The 17,220-nt window shown below is 39.7% G+C and overlaps 1 protein-coding gene and 1 long non-coding RNA gene across 4 annotated transcripts in view; one reads left to right on the forward strand and one right to left on the reverse strand.

Moving 5' to 3' along the window:
* The window catches only part of Ogdh (oxoglutarate dehydrogenase), a 77,618-nt gene extending 75,315 nt beyond the window's left edge, over positions 1-2,303 (reverse strand). The window contains exon 1 of one of the 3 annotated variants that reach the window (XM_013355953.4): positions 2,177-2,303. The gene's annotated coding sequence lies outside the window, so the exon portion shown is untranslated. Of the gene's footprint in view, positions 1-1,727; positions 1,868-2,064 lie in introns of those variants that run through there. The other 2 variants (XM_013355952.4, XM_040291890.2) reach the window with 2 other exon arrangements.
* A 46-nt stretch (positions 2,304-2,349) lies between these two features.
* Positions 2,350-16,280, forward strand: LOC144375345 (uncharacterized). The gene is made up of 3 exons (XR_013435038.1): positions 2,350-2,440; positions 10,139-10,208; positions 12,257-16,280. It is a non-coding gene; the product is annotated as an uncharacterized LOC144375345 (long non-coding RNA).
* The last annotated feature ends 940 nt before the right edge of the window (positions 16,281-17,220 follow it).

Below are 17,220 nucleotides of genomic sequence, written 5' to 3' on the forward strand. Positions count from 1 at the left end.
AGGCAAGAGGGGGAATCCTTGTTACTTCTGTATCTTGAATTTTATTAATGTCAACATCAGCTTAAACTATTTACTGTAGTTCTGCAAAATGTTACCAATGGAGAAAAGTGGGAAAAACAATAGTGTAGGATCTATGCACTATTTGTTATGACTATGTACAATAGATTTGAATGTATAATTTCTCAAAATTTCATATTACTCAAATTTTTCAATAATTGGTACACTCATCTCAAAAACTAAGAATGGTACTGTAAAACAGCACTCAAAGGAGTCACTTTTCATTGATCTCACTCCTCATGCCCTAGTAGGGGCACATACTAGACATATAAACACGGTAAATATTTGGCACTTAATAAATTATGCTTTCAAATTTAAAACCAACAAAAATTCATATGAGTATGAATTTCTGAGACTCAAGTCAGTCTTTAAAACTAACTGAAGGTCAGGAGTGGTGGCACATGCCTGTAACCCCAGCAACTCAAGAGGCTAAGGCAGGAGGATTTAAGTTCAAGGCCAGCCTCAGGAACTCTAATGAGACCCTGTGTCAATTTAAAAAAAAAAAAAGAACGTTAAAAATAACTGAATTGGGGCAGTGCTTGCATAATTGTGAATTTACTACAAACTACTGAACTGTGTGCTTTAAATGGGTAAAATGTAGTAAATGTAAATTATATCAAGTGAATCTATACCTCAATAAAGCTGTTATTTAAGGCGGGGAGTGAAATATTAAAAGTACTCTCAAAAAAAAAAAATAATGAGGATACTCTGATTTGTTCCAACTTTCCAAGATCCAGTCTTGAACTATTTTACAAAGCTACTATAGTGTTAAATATTTCCCTATTTTTGACTATTGCACCTAGTATCACTCAACCTAATGAAGGCTCCTGTATGCAACGTAACTGAATAGACTCCAAGTGCAGGACTATAAGACCAGGCACAAGGAAATCCCTATACTGTATGTTCCCTCTGACTAGTATCAAGGCATAGGGGCCCACAGACAGAGGTGGGACATGCCAAGGTCATGAAACCAAGGAAAAACTTGAAAAAAACCATTTACTTCACTTGCTTTTACTTAATGCTTTTATCACCAACTTCAAAGGTCATGCAGCTGAAGCAATACACTCCTATCAACTTACATAACATCTGACATATGCGTCACGAAGCCTACAATGTTTTCAGGAATTTTTGTGTATCTGAAACTGGCTAAAAGCATCGACCCTATACTTAAGCCTGCACAGGTGTCCGATAAGTGACCTTTTGACGTCAGAGTGAAGAAATCTCCACCCTTAGATGAGGCTAACGCCGCCATTTTCTGAATGTGCGTCCAATTTAGAGCCAGAAGTTTGATCACGCCCGCGCGAAACCACTGATTACAGCATTTCCCTCATCTCTAATCAGCTGCCCCATGGCCAAACCAACTTGCTTCTTTATTCCATAAGCATCCTAACCTCTATTCCCAAGGCACAGATTTGACGCCAGATCTCCTGTCATCAGAGCTTAGCCTCCACATTAAGAGACTCTTGGAAAACGTATCACTTCAGTGATGGCAGACTACCAGGTGGGCAAGAGGGGCCTGGCGCTACAGCAATCAGGGTGAGGGCACCGCGGCAGAAGTCCCCTTAACTCTCCGCAGGCAACTCTCCAAGTTCACGTCGCACACCCTTCCCGAGGGAAGGGAGCGCGAACAGTTTCTATAGAACCGAACTTCGGCCAAATCTACACAGCACCTGGCAGCCAGTGGGCCTGGCAAAGAGAACCGTGAGTGCCGCGAAGTGAAGCCGATAGGCCAGCGCCCCTGGTCAAAGGACAGCACACTGGAGGCCGCGGCTAACACGGACCGTCACGCGACGGCAACGCGACCTTGGGGTCACCCGGGACACCGCCCGCTGCCAATGGCGCGCGGCACTGCGCCCCGCGCGACCCCGGCGCCAGCCGGGCCCGCCAATCTCCGCCCGCCGGGCGCCCCCGCCACGTCATTGGCTGCCAAGCCCGTCCGTCAGGCCCCGTCCCCTCCCACTACCGCTGCCCTCAATCAGCCTTCTCCGTCCGCTCAGCTCCGGGCACCTCCGCTCCCGCAGCTCCAAGGACGCGGCGACCTCGCTCTCGGCCGCGACCCGCGGTTGGCAGGCGCTTGGTCCCCGGCGCGGGTATGGGCCCAGCGGTAGAGCACAGTTACCTCTCTCCGGCTCAGCTCCACCCGAATGAGACACCTACACCCCGCTCCGGGGTACCAAACTCTCGGCCCCGCCCCAGCGTATGGCGTCAGCACGCAGCTTGGCCTGGGGAGGCCCGCCCCTCGTTGTGGGCGTGGTCGTGACGCTACAAAGCCTACTGGCGTCACGGCGCCGACGGCGCTATTGCAGAAGCTGCAGCGTAGGATCCTACCTTGTACGCACCTAGAGAATTCCAGCTCTTCCCTGGTGATGACAGTTAAATAAAAGTAAGATGTTTTCAATATCTGTTAGGAGCCTACTAAATGATAGTGAGGTTGATGTAAAATTTATCACTAAACAAAAATAAATAATTTGAATATCAAAATCTACGTCGACCTCTCATTTTGTGTGAAGCTTTGTGACGAGCGCTTAACCTGCGCTATTGTGTAACAGCCGCAGTCTGCACGTGACAAAAGGTAGTGCCGGGACCCAGCTCGGTTTGTCCTGGTACCATACCCAACTACCGAGAGAGGGAAAACGCCACTAATCTATCCGCAACCTGAACCCTATTGATCGTAAGACGCTCCCTATTTAAAAGTTGAAATTTGGAAAAAGTTGTTTCAGAGTTAATGTGATTCAGTAAATTATGTTGAATTACGTACGGAAACGTGTCCTTTGCAGTTCGTCTTCACCACAAGCCTGGAAAAGCTTCATTTCATGCCTATGTCTTTAACTTCAAGCTTCTTTCCTTTTTGACAGATCAGACGTTAGGTTCAGAGATTTTAGAGGACAATAATATAAAGCTGTGCCTTAAAGTGCTTTGTTTTTTATTTTATTTATTTATTTATTGTACCGGGAATTGAACCCAGGTCTACATCCCCAGCCCTGTTTTGTATTTTATTTAGAGCCAAGATCTCTCTGAGTTGCTAAGTGCCTAAGTTGGTGGTGGTGACCTTGAAATTGTGATCCTCCTGTTTTAGCCTCCAGAGCCGCAGGGATTACAGGCGGCTGTCTTGATTTTTGACAGTTTGTCTTATATGTGGCAATGATACTGGTATTCCCATTAATTATAAAGTTTTCTTTTGTTATAAATGGTTCTATTTAAAGAATATATTAACTAGGGCTGGGGATGTAGCTCAGTTGTTGAGCACTTGCTTCACGGGCATGAGACACTGGGTTCGACCCTCAGCACTACATAAAATAAATATATATATATATATTATATATTCCATCTACAATTTAAAAGATTTTTTAAATGAATATATTAACTAGATGTTAGTATGGAAAGGTCACACCCAAATGACAAACAGGGAAACAATGTTCCAGGCTATATTGAATATTCTCTTAGGTATACTTTCCCCACAAAATAATGAACTACTTTAAGGACTGTGTCCTGTAGTACAGTAGTAGATATTGGGGTCACAAAGGGCATGACTATAACTAGCAGGATAGTTCTATGGAGGACACAAATATCTGATTCTGAGCCAGTATTACAACCACTTATTAATGTTATAGACTTAGAACAATTTCTAAAAGGAAAAGAAAATTCATTTTTTGTTTGTGTTTAAATGGGGAGTATAAGTGCTTGTGAGAACAAAGTAGAGCAGATGTATGGGACAAAGATCTAGAGAGTAGGATAAGGTGAAAGGACCAAAAAACAAACACCAATATGCAGTTTTCCCAATTTTTGTAAGAGATCATGGTATATATTAAAATTGGCATTTTAGCCAGGCACAGTGACACACACCTGTAATGCCAGCAACTTGGGGAGCCAAGGAAGGAGAACTGGAGATTCCAGGCCAGCCTAGGCATCTTAGTGAAAGCCTGTCACAAACGAAAAAATAAAAATAAAAAGGGCTGGGGATATACTTCACTGGTAGAGTACCCCTGGGTTCAATCCTTAGTACTGGGGAAATATTGGCACTTTAACTAATTTAAGTATTCAACTCAGTGACATTAATTGCACTCTGTAACCACAGAGTAATAATTTTCCATTTACCTCCTTCTTTCCCTCCCTTATCAGCTCTTTAAACTTTTTATAAATTTGAATATTTTAGTTATATCATGTAAGTGGAATCATGAAGTATTTGACCTTTTTGTGTGACTTAGAGCACTCAACATAATGTTAGCATTCATCCATGTTGTAGCATGGATCAAAACTTATTTTCTTTTTATGGCTGAAAACATTCCTTTATATGGGTATACCAACTTTTTTATCCATTCTCTATTGATGAATACTTGGGTCATTTTTACCTTTTGGATATTGAGAATAATACTGCAATGAACACAGGTGTGTACATATCTGAGTACCAATTAAAATGCTTTTGTATATGTATATCTAGGAGTGAAATTTCAGATCATAATGGAATTCTGTCTAGCTTTTGAGGAAGTGATAAATGTTCACAGAGCAACTACACTATTTTACATTCCCATCAGCAAAGAATAAAGTTTCAGTTTCTGTACAATCTCACCAACACTTGTTTTCTTTTTAAATAAATAAATATATTTGTATATGTGTGTGTGTGTATATATATATATATATATATTTTAAGTAGTATCTGGACACAATGCCTTTATTTTTACGTGATGCTGAGGATCAAACCCAATGACTCACACATGTCAGTCAAGCACTCTACCACTGAGCTACAACTTCAGCCCCCACTTGTTTTCTTTTTAAACTTTTATTATAGCTATCTGGCTGACGTGGTTGAGTATGTACCTAGGATGTGAGAGGCCCTGGATTCAATCCCAGGACTGCAAGAAAAAAAAAAGAATATTATAATAATATTTTATTATAGCTACCCCAGTGGGTATGAGCAGGTATCTCATTTTTTTTTCTGTTATTGATGGACCTTTTTTTTTTAATTTGTTTATATGCGGTGCTGAGAATCAAGCCTAGTGCCTCACCCATGGTAGGCAAGCATTCTACCTCTGAGCTATAACCCCAGGCCCTCATTTTGGTTTTGATTTGCATCTCCCTAATGACTAAAATATGGAGTATCTTTTCGTGTGCTTCTTAACCATTTGCATATTTTCTGTGAACTATTTAAGTCATTTGCCTATATTTAAATTGGGTTGTTTGTCACTTTGTTATTGAATTGTAGAAGTTCTTTATATGTTATGGATATCAAACCCTATCAGATATATGATTTACAAATATTTTCTCACATTTTGTATGTTTTCTTTTCTTTTTTTTTTTTTTTTTTTTTTTGGTGGTGGTAGTGGTGAACCCAGGCTTGAAGCATGCTAAGCAAGTCCTCTATATTGAGCGAGATCCCCAGCCCTTATATATATATTTTTTTACCTTCTTGCTAATGTTCTTTGATGAACAAAATCATTTTTTGTTTTGTTTGATGTGGGGGTCTCACTTTGTTGCCTAAGCTATGCTCAAACTCCCGAGTAGCTAGATCTTCAGGCGTGTACCACCATACCCAGCTAGTTTTTAATTTGCTGCTCTTGTTCCTGAGAAGTGTATTTGGACAGCCTAGGACCTACAAGAAACTGATGGGTCTCTTGGTAGTGAAGTATGACTTTGATGACATCACAGGACCAGGGGGTCAATAAGAACATAATGGTAGAGTGGTAGAACTGTTTAACCATGACCAGTGGTGATCTCCTCTTTTTATGATCTAAATGGACTGAATGAGGTTCCTGTCATTGAGCAAGGTTGTATATGCTGCTTCAAGAGAGCACAGCCAGACTGGGGATATAGCTCAGTTGACAGAGTGCTTGCCTTGCATGCACAAAGCCCTGGGTTCAATACCCAGCACCACAAAAAAGTAAATAAATAAATAAAAGACAGAGTGAGCAAGCGAGAGAGAGCACATGCATAGCCGCCATATACCCAAGTTCTTACCACAGGAGGCTCTTCAGCACCTGCTCACTAGAGACAATATTCTGGGAAGACTTATTCATATGCCGTTGAGATGTAAAGACTAGAGTTGCAAAGATTCACAATAGAGTATTGGTATGTGGCTTTTGGAGGTGGACAGAAAGCATTCCTTCTACTCACTCTAAGGCTTTTTGTGGCCTCTCTGCACTTGATCTCACCCACAAAAGGCCAAAAATTTATAATCTTGATGTTGCTCATGTCATTTCTGAGAATCCATTGCCAAATCCAAAGTCATGAAAATCTAACCCTGCATATAGGAGTTTTATGGTTTTACCCCATATTTACTTTATTTATTTATTTGAAATGAGGTTTTGCAGTTGCTCAGGCAGACTTTGAACTCCTAACCTCAAGTTATCCTTTTGCCTCACCCTCTTAAGTAGCTGGGACTATAGATACATGGCACCACAACTGGATTATTTCCATTTCAAGTTAATTTTTTTGTATATGATGTGCAGTAAGAATCCAACTTCATTCTTTTGTATTTGGACTTTAGCTATCTCAGTGACATGTATTGAAAACTATTACTTTCTCCCATTGAATGGACTTGGTACCCTTTTTGAAAATAAACTGGCCATAGACATTGAGCTTATTTCTGGACTCTTAATTCTATTCTATTGGTCTGTATGTCCTTTTGCCATTAGCATTGCTCTGATTACTGTAGCTTTATGGAAATTTTAGAAATTAGGATGTATGAGTTCTCCAATTTTATTCTTTTTCAAGATTGTTTTGGCTATTCTGGACCTATTGAAATTCCTTGTGAATTTGATGATTGGCTTTTCCATTTTTGCAAAATGTTAGAATTTTGACAGGAGTTGGGAATAATGATATACTGCTATAATTCCAGTGACTCTGGAGTCCAAGGCAGAGGATGACAAATTCAAGGTCAGTCTGGGAAGCCTGGTGAAACCCTGTCTCAGAAAAAAAAAAAAAAAAAAAAGCTAGAGAAGTAAAAAAAGGAGATATAGCTCAGTAGTAGAGCACTTCTGGGTTCAATCCCCAATACTACCAAAAACAAAAAAAGTTTTTTGACAGGGATTCTATATAGCAATATTAGGTCTTCTAGTCCATGAATATGTCTTTCCACTTTCATTTATTTAGGTCCTCAATTTTTTTCAGCAATGTTTTATAGTTTTCAATTCACACATCTTTCACCTGTTTAGTTAAATTTATTCCTAGTAGGGCTGGGGCTATAGCTTAGTGGTAGAGCACTTGTCTAGCCCGCACGGGGTTTGATCCCAACCATAGCAAATATATATATATTATATATATATATATATATATATATATATATATATATATATATATATATTTAGGTATTTATTCTTTCCAATACATTTGTAGTTGGAATTGCTCTATTCATTTCCATTTTGGGTTGATCTTCACTCTTCACTAATTGTATTAGTCAGCTTTCTGTCACTGTGACAAAATACCTTGGCAGAAATCAGCTTAATGCTCTTGTGAATTGTGCTTCTATAAACATTGATGTGGCTATGTTCCTCAATGTTCATAGCAGCACAACTCACAATAGATAAAACTGTGGAACCAACCTAGATGCCCCTCAGTAGATGAATGGATTAAAAAATGTGGCATATATACACAATGCAATATTACTCATAAAATAAAATAAATAAAAGAAAATAAAATCATGGCATTTGCAGGTAAATGGATGGCTTTGGAGAAAAATAATGCTATGTGAAATTAGCTAATCCTTTTTTTTTTAACACAATACCTTTATTTTATTTTTTTGTGGTTCTGAGGACTGAACCCAGTGCCTCACATGTGCGAGGCAAGTGCTCCGCTGCCGAACCAACACCCCAGCCCCATAGTTAATCCAAAAAAAAACAAATGCCGAATGTTTTCTCTGCTATAAGGTGACTGACCCATAATGGGGTAGGGAGGGGGAAGCATGGGAGGAACGAACTCTAGATAGGGCAGAAGGGTGGGAGGGGAAGGGAGAGGGAGCAAGGGGTTAGCAATGATGGTGGAATTTCATAGACGACATTATCCAAAGTACATGTATGAAGATATGAAGTGGTATGAATATACTTTATATACAAACAGAAATATGAAAAATTATGCTCTATATGTGTAATAAGAATTGCAATGCATTTCTCTGTCATGTATTTAAAAAAAATCAATTAGGACTGGGATTGTGGCTCAGCGGTAGAGCGCTCACTTAGCACAGGTGGGACCCAGTTGGATTCTCAGCACCACATAAAAAAAAATAATAATAAAGGCATTATGTTGTGTCCATCTACAAAAAAAGATTCTCTCTCTCTCAAAAAAAATTATTTAAATATTAAAAAAAAAAGAAATCAGCTTAAAGCAGAGTGAAGTGGCACATGCCTATAATCCCAGCTACTTGGGAGACTGATGCAAGAGAATTGCAAGTTCAAGGGCAGGGCAATTTAGCAAGACCCTCTCTCAAAATAAATGAAAAGGGCTGGAGATGTGGCTCAGGGGCTAGGGATATAGGTCATTTGGTAGTGTGCTTGTCTCACGTGCATAAGGCCCTGGATTCAATTCCCAGAACCATCAAAAAAGAAAAAAAAGAGAGAGAGAGAGAGAGAGATGTAGCTCAATTGTAAAGCACTTGCCTGGCTTATGTGAGGCTCTGGGTCCAATCCAGTAAAGGAGTTGGGGGGCGGAGGTGGGGAGAAGAAGAAAGGAAGGAAGAAAAATTAATTTAAGGGAAGGAAAGATTTGTTTTAAGCTCACAATTTCAGAAGTTTCAGTCCATGGTCACTTGGCCATGTCACTTTGGGCTTTTGGCAAGCCAGAACATCATGGTGGGAAGCATGTATTGGAACAAAGGTGTTCACTGCATGCAGCCAGGAATTAAGAGAGAAGAAGGGGCCCAAGACAAGGATACACTTCCAGAACACACTTTCAGTGAGATACTTTGTCTTACTAGACCCCACCTCCTATAGTTTATACCACCTCTCATTAGTCCATTCAATTAAGAACATATCAGTGGATTAATTCATGAGATCAGAGCCTTCATGGTCTAATTGTTTCTCAAAAGACCCTCTTCTCAATATTGCTGCCTTAGGAACCAAGCCTTGAACACAAGAGCCTTTGGAGGATATTCTAAAGCTGAACTATCACACCAGTGTATAGATTTGGGGGTATAAAATTGTGCTTTGCAACTTAATTTATTAGTTCTAGTAGCTTTCTTTAGGAGTCTAAATTTTCTCTGCATAGGCTCATGTCATATATGGATAGAAATGGTTTTTGTTGTTCTTTTCAAGTTTGGATGCCTTCTGTTTCCATTTCTTATCTAATTGTTCTGGCTAGAACATCCAGTACAATGTCGAATATCAGTAGTGAAGTGGGCATGCTCATTTTGTTCTCAAATATAAGGGGAAGGCTTTCAGTCTTTCACTGTGGAAAATGCTGTTTTCTATGAAATTTTCAAGGATATGCTTTAACATGTTGCGAAAATTCCCGAACTGAGAGTGTATCTTGTTGATGTAACAACTTGTGTTGCATGTGCAAGGCCCTGGATTTAATCCCCAGCACTGCAAAGGAAATTCCTTTTTATTTTCCTCCAGTACTGGGGATTTAACGCAGGAGCACTATACCACTGAACTATCCCCAGCCCTTTTTATTTCTAGATAGGTTCTTGCTAAATTGCCCAGACTGGCCTCAAGCCTTTGGTCCTCCTGCCTCAGCCTTCCAAGTCTGGGATTACAGATGAGTACCACTGCATCTGGCTAAAATTCCCCTTTAATCCTAGGTTTATGAGTGGGTTTTTATTTTTATTTTTTTGTTGTCTGGTTTTTTAATTGTTTTTTTAATTTTTTTAACTCCACCTGCTATTATTTTTATTTATTATTATGTGGTGCTGAGCTAATGATTAGACCCAGTGCCTTACACATGCTAGATGAGCATTCTACCACCAAATCACAATCCCAGCCCCTGTTTTGTTGTTGTTGTTGTTTGTTTTTTTTGTTGTTGCTGTTTTTTGATGAGACTGCATTGAACCCAGACTCAAGCATGAGCATTAACTACTAAGCTACACTCACAACCCATTTTTTAATGTTTTTTTTAAGAGAGAGCGAGAGAGAGAATTTTAATATTTATTTTTTAGTTTTCAGTGAACACAACATCTTTGTTTGCATGTGGTGCTGAGGATCGAACCCGGGCCGCACGCATGCCAGGTGAGCGCGCTACCGCTTGAGCCACATCCCCAGCCCACAACCCATTTTATTTACTATTCTGAGACGAGTTCTTGCTAAATTTCCCAGGCTGGCATTGAATTTGTAATCTTCTTACTATGGATTTAAGAGAAGCTGGGGTGCGGGGGGGGGGGGGGGGGGGGTTGTGGTTGTAGCTCGGTGTAGAACGCTTGCTTGCCTAGTATGTGTGAGGCACTGGATTTGATACTCAACACCACATTAAATAAATAAACAAACAAACAAACAAAAGGTATTGTGTCCATCTACAACTACAAAAAAAAAATAGCTGGGATTATAGGTGTTTATCACCATGCCTAGCTGTGAGTATTCTTTAATCATGAAAGAGTGTTGGAGGACCTGAGATAAGGCTCAGTGGTGAAATGCTTGTCATGCATGTCTCATGTCTGAGACTCCACCTTTGATCCCCAGAACCAGGAGGGGGAGAAAAAAAAAACTAAAAGGGCACTGGATTGTTGTCAAATGCTTTTTCTTTATTAATTTAGAAAATCTTATATTTTTTACCCTTCTTTCTCTAAGTTGGTAAATTACATTGATGAATTTTCTTATGATTGAGCTAACAGGACAGATTTCCAGGTGACTTTGAGAACATTTAAAAAAAATATTTTTGACACAGGTGACCTTGAACTGGCCTAGTTCTCTCCCTATTCTCACTTATAGTTTTCAAGAATAACTGTAGAATGTGCTGAGAATGCAACAACCTGAGATAGGAGGGAAAAGAGCCTCGACTGTGTTCCAGTCCTTCAATGCTTAGCCAAGTGGGTCATGTGGCTCACAAGTTATAAACCCTTGGGGCAGACTGCTTTCTGGCCTCCTTCAGCTGCAATGCAAGTGGGACAAGTATAGACAAGATTCAGTCTGCCCCAGATGGTTTTCCTGAGCCTTGGTGGACCTTGCCCCAAAGACACAGCTTCTGTTGTCACTGGTGGTGCCTCTCTGTAAATAATAAACCTGTTTCATGTAACTTATTTCTGGAATTTTTTGCCTCACTGGGTTCAGGCAAGTAGTAAAGGAGCCCCCCAAGATGCAGTGGGCTGATGTAACCAGTGCATACAGGGTCTGCTCCACATCAGCACCCTTGTGTCCATGGGATAAATCCCTCTGGATCATCATGTGTAATCATCTTACCATGCTGTTGGATTTTATTTACTACTACTTCGTTGAGTATTATTATAAATACATCCTTAAGAATACTGATCTTTCCTTTCTTGTGGTATCCCTATGTGGCTTTAGTGTCAGGGTAATGCTGGTCACATAGAATGAGTTAGGAAGTGCCTAACTCTTCTATTTGTTGGAAGAGTTGAAGGATTGATATTTAATTCCTCTTTAAATGTTTTGTCAAACTCACCAGTTAAGCTGTTACGACATGGATGTAGTTTGTCCCCCAGAGTTTCAGAGCTTGGTCCTCTGGGTCACAAAATTGGGAGGAAGGACTTTAAGAGGGAGGTCCATAGATCATCTGTGGGCACTGCCCTCAGAAGGAATTTTGGCACATCCCTATCTTTCTGGCTTCCTTCTTAGAGATGTGATCTTTCTCTCACATGAACTCTCACCATTGTGACACCATCCATGTCCTCAGTAGAGCCAGACAGAGGCAGTGCTAGGGCCATGAACTTTAGAGTTGTGAGCTAAATGAGCCTCTTTTTAAAATTTATAGCAATGAAAAATGGACTAATTAAGAAACCATTACTGGACTTGTATTTATTGTCATGTTAGGTAATTTATGTGTTTCTAGGAATTTGTGTATTTCATCTAAATTATTTAATTTGTTAGTGTACAATTATTCATAGTATTTTCTTATTCTTTTTAGTTTTTTGTCCTTTTTTTTTTCTGTACAGTGGATTGAACCCAGGGGTACTCTTCCACTAAGCTACATCCCCAGCCCACCCCCAACCCTTTTTATTTTTTTGAGATGGTCTTGTTAAATTACTGAGGCTGGATTTTTTTTTTTTAAAGAGAGAGTGAGAGAGGAGAGAGAGAGAGAATTTTTTTTTTTAATATTTATTTTTTAGTTGGCGGACACAACATCTTTGTTGGTATGTGGTGCTGAGGATCGAACCCGGGCCGCACGCATGCCAGGAGAGCGCGCTACCGCTTGAGCCACATCCCCAGCTGAGGCTGGATTTGAACTTGAAATCCTCCTGTCTCAGCCTCCCAAGCAGCTGGGATTATAGGTGTGTGCCACCATACCTGGCCATCTTTTTTATTTCTGTAAGGTTGGTAATGCTTCTACTTTCATATTTTATAGTTATTTTTGTTTTCTATTTTATTAGTTTATAACTAGAGTTTGACAATTTTGTTGATTTTTTCAAAGAACTGGCTTGTTTTTCTACTCTGTATTTATTTCTATTTAATCTATTTCCTTCCTTCTGCTATTTTGGGGTGCTGTTTGTTCTTTTTAATTTTTTAAATTTTTAGTTATTCAAGGTATAAGTTTAAGTTATTGACTTGATACATTTCTTTTTCAAATGTAGACATTTACAATTCTAGATTTTCCTTCAAGAACTATGTTCCTTATGTCCTATAACTTTTTGTCAGGGTACTCTTTCATTTAAGTATGCATTCTGGGAAGATTGCTTGAGTCCAGGAGTATGAGGTCAGCCTGGGTAACATAGAAGATCCCATCTCAAAAAATAACATAAAAATAAATAAGGATACATTCTTGGCTCTGGGTGTAGCTCAGGGGTAAAATATGTGCTTAGTATACATGAGGCCCTTGGTTTGATTCCTAGCAACACCAAAAAAAAAAAAAAAAAAAAGATAAAAGAAAAAGAAAAAGAAAAAGAAAGAAAAAAGAAAAGGGTACAATCTGCACTAATTCCACAACATTTTTCTTGGAGTCGGGGGGTACCAGGGATTGAAACCCAAGGGTGCTTTACCACTGAGCCACATCCCCAGCCCTTTTTTATATTTTATTTAGAGACAGAGTCTCACTGAGTTGGTTAAGCCCTCACCAAGTTACTGAGGCTGGTTTTGAACTCATGATCCTCCTGCTTCAGCCTCCCAAGTCGCAGGTATTACAGGTATGCGCCATTGCACTTGACTTAATTCCGAAAATATTTACACCAGTTTAATTTTAGGTGCTGGGGGCACAGAGATGAACACAAGAGACAGGTCAGGCTGGTACTCTAATGGAGCTGACATCTCAGGATAAACAAGATAGCAATTGATGGTTTGAAATCCAAAAAGCAGGATACTGTGATAATGAATGGCAGTAGCACTGCTTTATTTCTTCATTTTTATTTCCTTAAATATGCAATATAGTCACACAGTTCAGAGATCTAAAACATATTTAAAGGTCTTATTTACAAAGATTCCCATCTGGGTAACCATCTGCCTCATCCTATGCTGCCCTGATAAGATTCCTTCCCTGCTGAGATTAAGTCTTTATTTGATGGATCATGCCGCAATCCGGTATCCTGAAGTGAGAGCAGAAGTAGAGGCAGTTGAGGGGCTTGGGTAGAGGCCATTTACTAGCCAAGACTACAGCATTTCTACATTTTAATGAGCACAATCAGCTGAATATGGTGGTATACAATTGTAATCCCAGCAACACAGGAGGCTGAAGCAAAGGGATCATAAATTTAAGGTCAGCCTCAGCAACTTAATGAGACCCTGTCTCAAGATTAAAAAAAAAAAAATTAAAAAGGGCTGGAAATACAGCTCAGTGGTAGAACACCTCTGGATTCAATTCCCAGTACCACTAAAAAAAAAAAAATCAGCACAACCATACCAGTTAAATATTCATGTTAGCTATAAATAGTCAATTGGCTTCTTAAGTTTTTTTTTTTTTTTTTTGCTGGAGATTGAATCCAGGGCCTTGTGCATACGAAGCATGCACTCTACCAACTGAGCTATGTCCCTAGCCCTTAAATATTCTTTCATGGTTTTTTCATGTAAGTATGAACACTAAAGACAGTTTTTTATGTCTGTGCCTTGCTTTTTTAAAAATACTATTATTGTTGTTGTTAATGTTATTTTGCAGTACTAGGTATTGAAACCAGAGCCTCATACAAGCTGGGCAAGTTCTCTACCATTGAGCTACACACCCAGTTCTTTTTTTAAAAAAAAATTAAATTTTTATTTAGTTGCAGATGGACACAATATCTTTATTTATTTTTTTTGTGGTACTGAGGATTGAGCCCAGTGCCTCACACGTGTGAGGCAGGCACTCCACCACTGAGCTAGAGCACCAGCCCTACTTCTTTTGATTTTTTTTTATTTTGAAACAGAATCTTGCTAAACTGCCTAGGCTGGCCTCAGACTTGCAATCCTCCTGCCTTAGCTTCCCAAGTAGCTGGAAATATAGGCATGTGCCATTGCATCTGGCTTGTGTCTTGCTTTTACGCTTTATATTGTTATTGGAAATTTTTCTATGTCAGATCATAGATAGAATCCTCACTTTTTTTCCAGCTGCATAACTGCATTGTGTGTTTTGGGTGGGGTAGTTCATTTGTATTCCATGTGGTATTGCCTGGGGAAACTCTTTTGGGACTGGAGAATCACAATTTCTTCACTCCAATGACTTGTCCAATTATGTGGGCTATACCTCATGTTAGCTGGATTCTGAGAAAGAAAATGGAACCTGCAAGGTTTCCTATGGCCTATGTCCCAGAAGCTATACAGCTTCTCACCAACTGCATTGAATTGACCAGAGCAATCCACATTTATGTATAAGCGGGTGGGGAACAGAATGCAGTTCTCAGTGTGTGTTAATAGGAATTGGAGGAATTGTTGGAAGTAGCCTTCATAATCTGGCACATCAGGATCCAAAAAAAATTCACATGTCTTATTTGGTATTGCACATCTTTGGTCTCTTTTAAGCTAGTATGTTTCCCCACTGTCCTCCTTTCTCTCTCTCTCTCTCTCTCTCTCTCTCTCTCTCTCTCTCTCTCTCTCTCTCTCTCTCTCTCTTTGTTTTTTTTTTTTTTTTTTTGGAGGGAGCAGTTACCAGAGATTGAACCCAGGGGCACTTAACCACCTAACCACATCTCCAGCCCTTGTTCCTACTTAGAGACAGAGTTTCACTTAGTTGCTTAGGGCCTCAGTATGTTGCTGAAGCTGGCTTTGAACTTGGGATCCTCCTGCCTCAGCCTCCTGAGCCACTAGCATTATAAGTGTGCACCACCACATCAACCCCCTTTCTTTTCTTGCCTTTAGTTTTTGAATAGTTAAGTTTAATTATTCCATATTCTGGATTTGCTTTCTTGTTTCTTTTAACTCTGTCCTCTGTCTCCTGAATTTCCTATAAACTTCAAGATCGGACAAAAAACCTGCTTAGATTCACATTAAGTATTATTTGTGAGGGGCTGGGGTTGTGGCTCAGTGGTAGAATGCTCACCTAGCACGTGTGAGGCCCTGGGTTCAAACTTTAACACCACATAAAAATAAATAAAAAGGTATTATGTCTAACTACAACTAAAAAATAATTACTAAAATTTAAAAAAAAACATTATTTGTGAAAAATACCTTGTTATCTCTTGATGATTCTTATGTTATAGAGCCATCATGTCTTGCTAGGACAGGATAATTTTTTAAAGAGTCCTTAAAATGGTGTGAAAGACCACTTTACCCTCCCACACCCATCTATGGCCTGTTTCCTCCAACTTTGTCCCTTACTCTCCTGGTGCACTAGCTCCCTTTTCTTCCCTCTACTCACCAGACACAGACTAGCCTTTGCTCAGGTGACTTGCCCTTCCCTAGGGATCTCTCACACCTTCTCATCAACACCTTACCTGATCACTTGATCTAAAACTGTACTCTTGTCATCTTTGGAACTCCCTTAGTTTCCTGTAAACTGCTGTGACAGATTACCACAAACATGGCAGATTAAAACAGACAACATTCTCTCACAGTTCTGTAGGACAGAAGTCCTAAATCAAGGTGTGGACAGGGCCACACTCTCTTCAGAGGTTCTAGGAAAGATTTTGATCCTTGTCTCTTCCAGTTTCTGGGGGCTCCAGGTATTCCTTAACTTATGGAAGTATCACTCCACTGTCTGCCTCCATGGTCACCATAATTTCTTTTCTCTGTCTCTCCCTTTTTACTTTAAAATTTTTATTATAGTAAAAAAATACATAACATAAAATTTATCATCTTAACCATTTTAAGTGTACAGTTTAGTATTGTCTATTCACAGATGTCTAGAACTTTTTCATCTTTCAGATCTGCAAGTTTGCATCCATTAAGCAACTTCTGATTTCCACTACCTTATAACCCTAGTAGTCACAATTCTACTTTCTGCTTCTCTGATTTTGACTAAATACCTCATATAAAGGGAACCACATAATATTTGTCTTTCTGTCCTTAAGATTCTCATCTTTTATAGCATAGATGAGAACTTCATCCCTTTTTATATGTGAGTAATTTTTCATTGTGTGTGTGCCACACATGAGTGCGCACACAAGTTTGGAGGGGAAAGAACTGTCGAGATAAAAATAAGGCAATGAAGAGAAAAGGTAAGTAACTGCTTAAATTGTGACCCTCATAAGTTACGTCCATATGAATCCCAGGTGTGAATGTATGTGTGTGTGTGTGTGTATATATATATATACACACACACACACACATACACACACACACACACACACGCATGCTCTCACACAATTTTGTTTATCCATTCATCCATCAATGGCCATTTACATTGTTTATACCTCTTGGCTGTTGTGAATAATGCTGCTGTGAAAATAGGAGGTCTTTTGTCCCATCTTGCAGTTTATAGGAAATTCAGAAGACAGGGCAAAGAAGAACCAAGAAGGCAAATCCAGAATGCCGCAGTCTGGCTGGGCACAATTCAGGAGCCACTTGTCAAAAGAAACTAACTTTAGAACTACAAATGCCAAACAAAACAGCTCCTCAGGAAAAAACCATCAGAGCCCAATTGCCACCACCAGCTTCCCACAAGCCTCTCACCCCCACCCCAGCTTCTCCACCTCCCACAATCCTCCTGCTCTTGAGGCCGATTGGCTGGGTCACA

The sequence above is a fragment of the Ictidomys tridecemlineatus genome, chromosome 2 (assembly GCF_052094955.1).
Source record: "Ictidomys tridecemlineatus isolate mIctTri1 chromosome 2, mIctTri1.hap1, whole genome shotgun sequence".
Lineage (NCBI taxonomy): Eukaryota > Metazoa > Chordata > Mammalia > Rodentia > Sciuridae > Ictidomys > Ictidomys tridecemlineatus.